Here is an 8,833-nt window from a genome sequence, read left to right on the forward strand (position 1 = left end):
AAAAAAAAAAAAAAAAAAAACAACAAAAAAAACAAATCTCATGTTGAATTGTAATCCTCCATGTTGGAGGTGGGGCCTGATAGAGGTGTTTGGGTCATGGAGGCAGATCCCTCATAGATTGGTGCTATTCTCATGATAGTGAGTATTAGCAAGAGCTGGTCACTTAAAAGTGTGTGGCCTTCGGCTGGGCATGGTGGCTCACGCCTGTAATCCCAGCACTTTGGGAGGCTGAGGCAGGTGGATCACGAGGTCAGGAGATCGAGACCATCCTGGCTAACACGGTGAAACCCCGTCTCTTCTAAAAATACAAAAAATTAGCCGGGCATGGTGGCGGGCGCCTGTAGTCCCAGCTACTCAGGAGGCTGAGCCAGGAGAATGGCATGAACCCGGGAGGTGGAACTTGCAGTGAGCCGAGATCGTGCTATTACACTCCAGCCTGGGTGACAAAGCGAAGACTCCATCTCAAAAAAAAAAAAAAAAAGAAAAGAAAAGAAAGTGTGTAGCATTCCCCTGTTCCCCAATTCTCTCTTGTTCTTGCTTTCACCATGTAAAGTACCTGCTCTCGCTTCACTTTCTGCCATAAGTAAAAGCTCCCTGAGGTCTCCCCAGAAACTGAGCAGATGCTGATGCTATGCTTCCTATGCAGGCTGCAGAACCATGAGCCAATTAAACATCTTTTCTTTTTTTTTTCTTGAGACGGAGTCTTGCTCTGTCACCCAGGCTGGAGTGTAGTGGCCGGATCTCAGCTCACCGCAAGCTCCGCCTCCTGGGTTTCGGCCATTCTCATGCCTCAGCCTCCCGAGTAACTGGGACTACAGGCGCCCGCCACCTCGCCTGGCTAGTTTTTTGTATTTTTTAGTATAGACAGGGTTTCACCGTGTTAGCCAGGATGGTCTCAATCTCCTGACCTCGTGATCTGCCCGTCTCAGCCTCCCAAAGTGCTGGGATTACACGCTTGAGCCACTGCGCCTGGCCCCATCTTTTCTTTTATAAAGTACCCAGTCTCAGGCATTTCTTTACAGCAATGCAACAACGGCCTAATACAGTGCTCAGTAAGTGTCTTTTGAATGAATAAAAGCAAATGAATCAATGATGAGAGAAATGAATCAACAGATTCTTTAATTCACCCATACAATAGTCAGAAACAAATAACAATGGTAAGTGTTTATGGAGCTTGTTTTTTTTTTTTTTTTTGGAGACAAGAGTCTTGCTCTGTGGCCCACGCTGGAGTGCAGTGGTGCAATCTCAGCTGACTGCAATCTCTGCCTCCCAGGTTCAGGCAATTCTCCTGCTTCAGCCTCCCAAGTAGCTGGGATTATAGGCATGCACCACCACACCTGGCTAATTTTTGTATTTTTAGTACAGACAGGGTTTCACCACGTTGCCCAGGCTGGTCTAGAAATCCTGACCTCAAGTGATCTGCCTGCCTAGGCCTCCCAAAGTGCTGGGATTACAGGTGTGAGTCACCATGCCTGACCTGAGCTTGTACTATACACTCTATACTACACTAAAATTTCCCCACAGATTATATACTTTAATCATCACGATAAACCTATGAAAGAGGTAGATACTACTAGGGATGCTCAGGATTTTCTCATGGAACATAATGAAACTCAATTTAAATTAGTGTAGGTAAAAGAAGGAATTTATTGGCCCATGTCACTGAAAAGTCCAGAGGGCAGCTTTGGCATGAGACTTAGCTGGATTCAAGGACTCAATGTCTTGATGATTTAGTCTCTCTATCGCCATCTCTCCTTTCCTTCCTGTTGGCTCGATTCCCCAGGCGACCTCACTCCAGATGGTGGGTCCCTCAGCAGCTCTAGGCTTACGTGGTCTTTGGGCCACTTGATCTCAGAAGACAAAGCTTGCAAGTCAAGCCTAGGGAGGGCCCTGCCTTTCCCTGAGCCAATCCCAATTCCTGTGTCCAGAAGGATAGGGCTCCCTGACGAAACCAGTGAGTGTGTGCATCCCTCAAGAGCAGGGAGAAGTAGGCAGATAAAAACCACAGCTCACTACAAATGCCTCCTGTTACAGATGAGGAAACTAAGACACAGACCAGCTAAGTAACTTCTTCAAGTCTCTGAGCTAGTAGGTGGCAGAGCCCACATTTGAACTTAGGCAGCTTGACTTTTGAACTTATGCAGCCTGAGTTTGGAGCCCATGATTTTAGTGTGATAGTTAATGTTATATGTCAACTTGACTGGGCTGCAGAGTACCCGGATATCTGGTTAAATATTATTATGGGTGTGTCTTTGAGGTTGAGATTAACATTTGCTACGGTCTGAATATTTGTGTCCCCCAACACACATAGTCCGCAATTTATATGTTGAGCTCCTAATCCCCATGGTGATGGTATTAGGAGGTAGAGTCTTTTAGAAGATGATTAGATCATAAAGGCACAGTCCTCATGAATGGCATTAGTGTCCAAGGGAGCTCATTTGCCCTTTCTGCCATATGAAGACATGGCAAGAAAGTACCATCTAAGAGCCAGAAAGTGGGGTCTCATCAGATCGTATCTGCCAGTGGCTTGATCTTGGACTTCCCAACCTCCAAAACTGTGAGAAATACATTATTGTTGTTCACAAGCTGCCCAGTTTATGTTTTTTTTTTTTTTGAGACGGAGTCTCGCTCTGTCACCCAGGCTGGAGTGCAGTGGCGCAATCTCGGCAATCTCGGCTCACTGCAAGCTCCGCCTCCCGGGTTCACTCTGGCCTCAGCCTCCCGTGTAGCTGAGACTACAAGCGCCTATCACCATGCCCGGCTAATTTTTTTTGTATTTTTAGCAGAGACGGGGGTTCACCGTGTTAGCCAGGATGGTCTCGATCTCCTGACCTCATGATCTGCCTGCCTCGGCCTCCCAAAGTGCTGGAATTATAGGCGTTGAGTCACTGCGCCTGGCCCTTATGGTTTTGTTATAGCAGTTTGAATGAATTAAAACAAAATGGTAGACTGTGGAGATTGCCCTCCCCAAGTTGGACAGGACTTGTTCACTCTGTTGAAGGCCTGAACAGAAGAAAAGGCTAAGCAAGAGAGAATCTGCTCTCTGCCTTTGAAAGCCTTTGAGTTGGGACATCGGTCTTCTACTTCTGACTCAGACTAGAGCTTATACCATGGATTCTCCTGGTTCCCAGGCCTTCACACTGCAGATCTTGGGACTTGTCTGCCTCCATAATTGTGTAAACCAATTCCTTATAATACATCTCATGTAATTTCCCATTGGTTCTGTTTCTTGAGAGAACCCTAACTACAAGACTGTACTACAGAACGATATATGGAAGATGTCCGTGACATATTTCAAAATTAAAAAAAAAAGTCAGAGTATACTATGTGTTACATGATTCCATTTATATGATCATACACAAATGAAAAGCCTAGAGGGCTATATACCAAACTGTTAACAAAGGGTATCTCTGGGGGATGACAGTATTAGGGAGGACTTCTGTTTTCTCTTTGTTTGAATTTCTTTTTCCCCACAAAGGTCAAGTATTTCTGGGAAAAACAATTATTTCCATTCTTGAAAATAAATTTAAAAGTCGGCAAAATGAAATTTCACACCAAGATGGGTGTGAGCAGCAGGGAAATCAGCAGTTGCTTTGTGAACATGAGGAACATGCGATGTGAAATGGCAGCATCTTCTCCCCTCGTCCCCTCTTTTCCCTGTTGCACTCTTCATTTTGTTTAATTTATTTCTAGTTTCCTGAGACGGGCTGGAGATGGTATGCTTGGTTGCCCTTCTCTTCCCTTGGCTCTGAGAGTTTATCCATGCCAACTGGACCGTAAGTGACTAAAAGAATCAACTGCACATCAGAAAACTCAAAGGTCAGAAGGAAACTTGAGAGGATCTGGTTCAATGCCTTTTGAAAGAAAATCTCTCACCCCCTTGGAAAACCAAACTCAAATGAAAGAGGAGAGCAAAACTCAGAATTCTTGCTCTCTGAGAACACAGTGTAAAAGCCACTCGTCTAATCTAACCATATTGTTTTGCAGAGGGGTCTCAGGTCTTCCACTGTAGGCCAACTGTACCTCACATTCCTGAGTTGACATAGGTGACTTGGAGTGCATGTATTCCGGACTTTCAGAGGCTTAGTAGTCCCTGAATTAGGCAATAGGAAATGTGATTGGGCAGGGTCTCTGCCTCTTGCTCTGGTCACAGATGCTCCACTTTCTCTTTTCTGGCAGTCCAAGGCCCTGGATCCAACCTGGATGATGAAATTGGCTCTCATTCTCTCCAGGGGTCCAGGATGTTACAGGGTTCTCTGCTCTCATTAGTCAGTCAGGGTCAAGGGACACAAGAAAAAGGAGCTAGGGAAAATAACTCAGTGGCAAGGCAAAGAGCCTTTGTTAAGCTCATAAAACTAGAGTTGGGATCTGAGATTAAATTTTACAGATAATATTAGGATTAGGATTAAGGCTAGAGTTTGGATTGGACAGTGGGGCTAATACCAGGTTAGGACGGATTATAATGATGACAGGCTTTGAACTGAGAGCGAGTTTCAAGGGTAGGGATTAGAATTAGAGTGGAGGATCATCTGCTTTCTCTCAGGTCTCTACAAGCCCCTTTTTTTTGGTAAAGTCTTCCAGGGCTAAGTAGGTCTTTTGAATTCTTACCAAGAAGGCAGTCATTGTTTGCTCCTGACCTTGAATCACACTAGGCTCTTTTCCATACACCCTCAGTTTCTACTTCAAAAGCTCTGGCTGCTGAAGAATTAATATTATCCTTTACTAGACCCCACTGAGCACATAGATGGCTCCTTTTGGGCCAATGGTGATTGCAAACTACTCCCAGGAGTCACATCACAGGTTCATCTGGAACGTTAATACACGATAGAAAATAGTCAAGACAATTACGACAAAAGCACTCTGCCAATTACCCCCACACTATGCTCCCCTGATTTGATGATGCCCTGAAATTTTATGTCCTCTCTGAGCTTTCAGTCAACTAAGTGGGCTTGTTATAGGAATTGGATCAAGGGCTCTATAGATAGAGACACTGGGAACTAAGAGTAAAGAGTTAGCTGGCTAGGAACGTCATAAGCAGCAGCTAAATACTGTCTCATCTCATACAACTTCAGTGTGACAAAAAAGCTGGCAGCCTTGTGATGAACGAGGTCAGAAAAAAAAAAAAAACAGAGAACTTCAATGTCTTCTAGGGAGGGTGGGTTGGTAACTAAGACATTCCCCCAAGGTTGTCTAACTATGACTCCAATCCATTTGTGGGTCTCACATTGACTAAGAAATTATTGTGCCTTTTTATTCATGCAACAAATACTTATTGAATGCCTCCCAAAATGCACCTTGAGTATTGTGTATATCACAGTAAACAAAACAGACATGATCTCTGGAGACTCACAAATACATACTTAACTATAAAGTGTGATAGGTACTATAAAGAAAAAGAGTGCCATGTAAGATAATAACGGGGCCACCTAATTTTGATTGGGGCTTGGGTCAGGGATGACTTCTTTGAAGGAGTTTCATTTAAATTCAGGTCTGAATTTGTTTAAGTAGGAGTTAGTCTGTTGAAAAACCTTAACGTGTCAATTGTTCTTTATGCTTTTGAAGTTCAGCTGCAATTTACTCCTTTATGGTCTGTGGTGGACATTTTTTGGAATCTTTGCCAAGTACATAACTTTCTTTGAGAAGACAGCTTACAAAGATGGGGTTCTGGCAGCCATGTTTGCATTACAAAACAAAGAGACCTGACTACATATTGCCCTGTTGGTCAAAGGTGATTGTACCAAGAGTATACAAGCGGACATAAATTGAACCAGTTTCTTGTTCCTGGGCATTGGGATTCATAAATACTAATTAGTCTGTCTGTTCTTGAAGTGAGGCTGGGTAAACCTGGATTATGTTCCCAAAAAAGCAGTGAAAACAGCTCTGCTGAGATTATAAAGCAGCTTTGTAGAGAGAAGCAGAGATGGAAGAATATGTAACCAGAGAGAAAAAGATACTGAAAAAAACCAAACACTTGGCTCCCTGTTGATTAGGCACCTATTTCAGTCCTTCATGAGATCTTACTGCTCTGTGTCCTTGGGTTGTAGAAGATTATTTCCTTGTGTGTGTGTACACATATAAAGAGGAAAGGCAGCTGAGGCAGTCAGGAACAGGAGGACAAGGGAATGGAGATGTCAGAAAGCAAGGTGTATTTGAGGAATGGCAACTAGTGTCTGCTTTGCAGGGTGAACAGAGAAGAGCAGAAAATGAAGTCTGAGAGGACGACTGGAACCAAATTATCTACATTATATGTAGGGACCTGCTGGTGAATGCTACATTTTATTAATCCTTTTAGTCTCCAGAGTGCTGAGGAAATTCCTTGTGTATACTGGGTACTCAATAAACGTTTGTTGAATAACTGGCAAACAGGAAAGCAGTTTGGAAAATGACAATCACTTTTTATGTTGAATTCTCCTTTTAGTTGTGGAGTTTCCTTTTCTGTCCATAAAAGAAAATCATCAAGATGCCAAGAGAGACAGTCCCACTTAATCTTTGTTAAACTCAAAGGCTGTTAAGTATCTCACGTATCTGGGAATTTTATGTCGGTTTAAATGAAGATTTAAGGGTAATATGAATCCAGTGAGAGCAAGGTGTGCTGTATGGCTTTATCCTTTCTATGCATTTTTTTTTCTTTTCTTTCTTTCTTCTTTTTTGAGACAGAGTTTCGCTCTCGTTCTTGTTGCCCAGGCTTGAGTGCAATGGCATGATCTCGGTTCACTGCAACACCCGCCTTCCGGGTTCAAGAGATTCGCCTGCCTCAGCCTCCCGAGTAGCTGGGATTACACGCGCGCCACCCTGCCCGGCTAATGTTTTGTATTTTTTAAAACTAGCGACGGGGTTTCACCATGTTGGCCAAGCTGGTCTCGAACTCCTGACCTCAGGTGATCCACCCGTCTTGGCCTCCCAAAATGCTGGGATCACAGGCGTGAGCCCCAGCGCCCGGCTTTTTCTATGCACTTTCTTACACATATACTTATTGAAGGCTTTGGAAAATCCACAAAATTAAAACTAAATATTGTGCATAATAAATTATCCCTCACGTTTTGGGGTGTTTTGGCTTTAAATGGCTTGATTTTTGCAATCATTAACTGCACCATCAACAGCATCTGTGGCATACTAAGCTAAATGCGATCCTTGCTCTTTAGAGTACCAAAATAAACATCAATGTTAACAAACCCACAGAGAATGCACAAACGGAAATGTGATTTAGTATACAAAGAAATAAGATAGCAACATTTGGTAACCAAATTAATCTAGGTAATACTCTCTCTGAGGCTCTCATATATCCGACAGGCCGGGAGGGTATACGGCAGCTATTCCGGAAGAGCTTCCGGAAGAGCCAGGAAGTCTTCCTCAGCGATGGGTTTCCAAAAGGTCTGAAGGATGTTGCCTCTCTGTTGAACTTAGTCATCAATAATCGGTTTCTCTGTCCACGACTGGCTGAGATCAGAATGAGCTCAGGATCAAGGACTAGAAGCGTTAAAGGACTCATTTTCTTAGTGCCTCGAAACTTCTTTGATCACTTACCAATTTCCATTACTGATTCTGCCACAGCTCCCCTTTCCCCTCCAAAAACCAAACGAGTCAGCTGTAGGAAGAAGGGAGGCTCTCCTAGCCCGGGCACAGGCAATGGACTTCTGGCTCTGTGGTTGGGAGTGGAGAGACAAGGAACTACTCAACACCGGTGGGGGAAGAGACAAGGAACTTGCCCCAGACAAGGGGCTGCGGGAGGGGCATTTCCCAAAAGTTCCTGTAAAGAGACCAGTATACCGGGTGGAACTCGAAGAGTTGTTTGGGTGTGGGGGGACCAGGAAGAGAGAGAGACTCCCAGGGAGTTGGCAAACTAGGGAGAAAGGCTCCGCGGCATCGCCCAGGAACAAGAGCTGCAGCTCCAGGGACCTTGACTCCAACGTACCCGGGAAGTCCAAACTCCACTTCCGCGTTTGGCATTCCTCTCAGAGGCCCCTCCTCGCACTCGGATACGGGGTCTGCGGGCGCATGCGCCGCCGCTCAGGGACTGGCCCAATTTACCCTAAACAACTAATCTGCTCCTCCCCCTCCCGCTTGGAGCGCACCACTCGCGTTTAGGGGGAGACACCGCGCCCCGGAGTACTCAGAAACCTGCTCCCCTTCTTCAGACAGGGGGAAGATAAGGTTGCTTCAGATTTTAAAAGTTCTAAGAATACGAAGGCCTCAGTCGCCCGTCGCCGGGCGAGAGCCCGAGGCTCTCACTTTCTCCCACAGTCCCGCACTCCGCCTTTGAGGCGCTGAACAAAGTGGCACGCCCGGATCCCAGCTGATCAGCTGCTGGGCTTTGGCGGTGGCTCCCCCGGGCGAGACCATTGTGACTCCTCGGGAGGGGTGCATAGAGGGGAGGGGCGGAGCGGCCATTGTCCGGTCAGCGCAGCCTCCGGGGGAGGGGCCGGTGTTACGGAGCCAGCAGGGCCCGGGGCTTCACAGCGGCCGCTGCGACTCCGGAGCCGGCGGGGACCTCCGGTCCTTCCCCGCGCCACCGCACGGGACATCGCTCTGGCTGGGGAGCGGCGGTGGGAGCCGTCGAGGGCGTCGGTGTCCCTCCTCCCCCGCGGTCCTCGGTGCGTCCGCACGCCCCTCCTTCTCGGCTCCCTCCTTCTCCTCTCCGCACCTCCCCTGCCCCCCCCCGTCTCCGCAGACCGAGTGGTGCGGCCCGCCTCCAGCTGACCGGCCTGGAATCCCGGCTCCGAGCCCCGGACTCGCGCCCGCCCGCGCGCCCGCTCCCTCCCCCTCCCCCCGCCCCGAGCCCCCCGACGCCGCCGCCACCTCCTCCTCAGAGCGGGGCCCGGGCCCAGCCGCCGCC

General features: G+C 46.9%; 1 protein-coding gene across 4 annotated transcripts in view; it reads left to right on the plus strand.

Moving 5' to 3' along the window:
- Nucleotides 1–8,745: 8,745 nt before the first annotated feature.
- Nucleotides 8,746–8,833, plus strand: part of ZFAND3 (zinc finger AN1-type containing 3) — a 342,184-nt gene continuing 342,096 nt past the window's right edge. For all 4 annotated transcript variants that reach the window (XM_017870149.1, XM_017870151.1, XM_017870150.1 and 1 more), the window contains exon 1: nucleotides 8,746–8,820. The gene's annotated coding sequence lies outside the window, so the exon portion shown is untranslated. The remainder of the gene's footprint in view (nucleotides 8,821–8,833) is intronic.

This window comes from Rhinopithecus bieti, unplaced genomic scaffold (genome assembly GCF_001698545.2).
Source record: "Rhinopithecus bieti isolate Rb0 unplaced genomic scaffold, ASM169854v2 scaffold_4553, whole genome shotgun sequence".
In the NCBI taxonomy this organism is placed as follows: domain Eukaryota; kingdom Metazoa; phylum Chordata; class Mammalia; order Primates; family Cercopithecidae; genus Rhinopithecus; species Rhinopithecus bieti.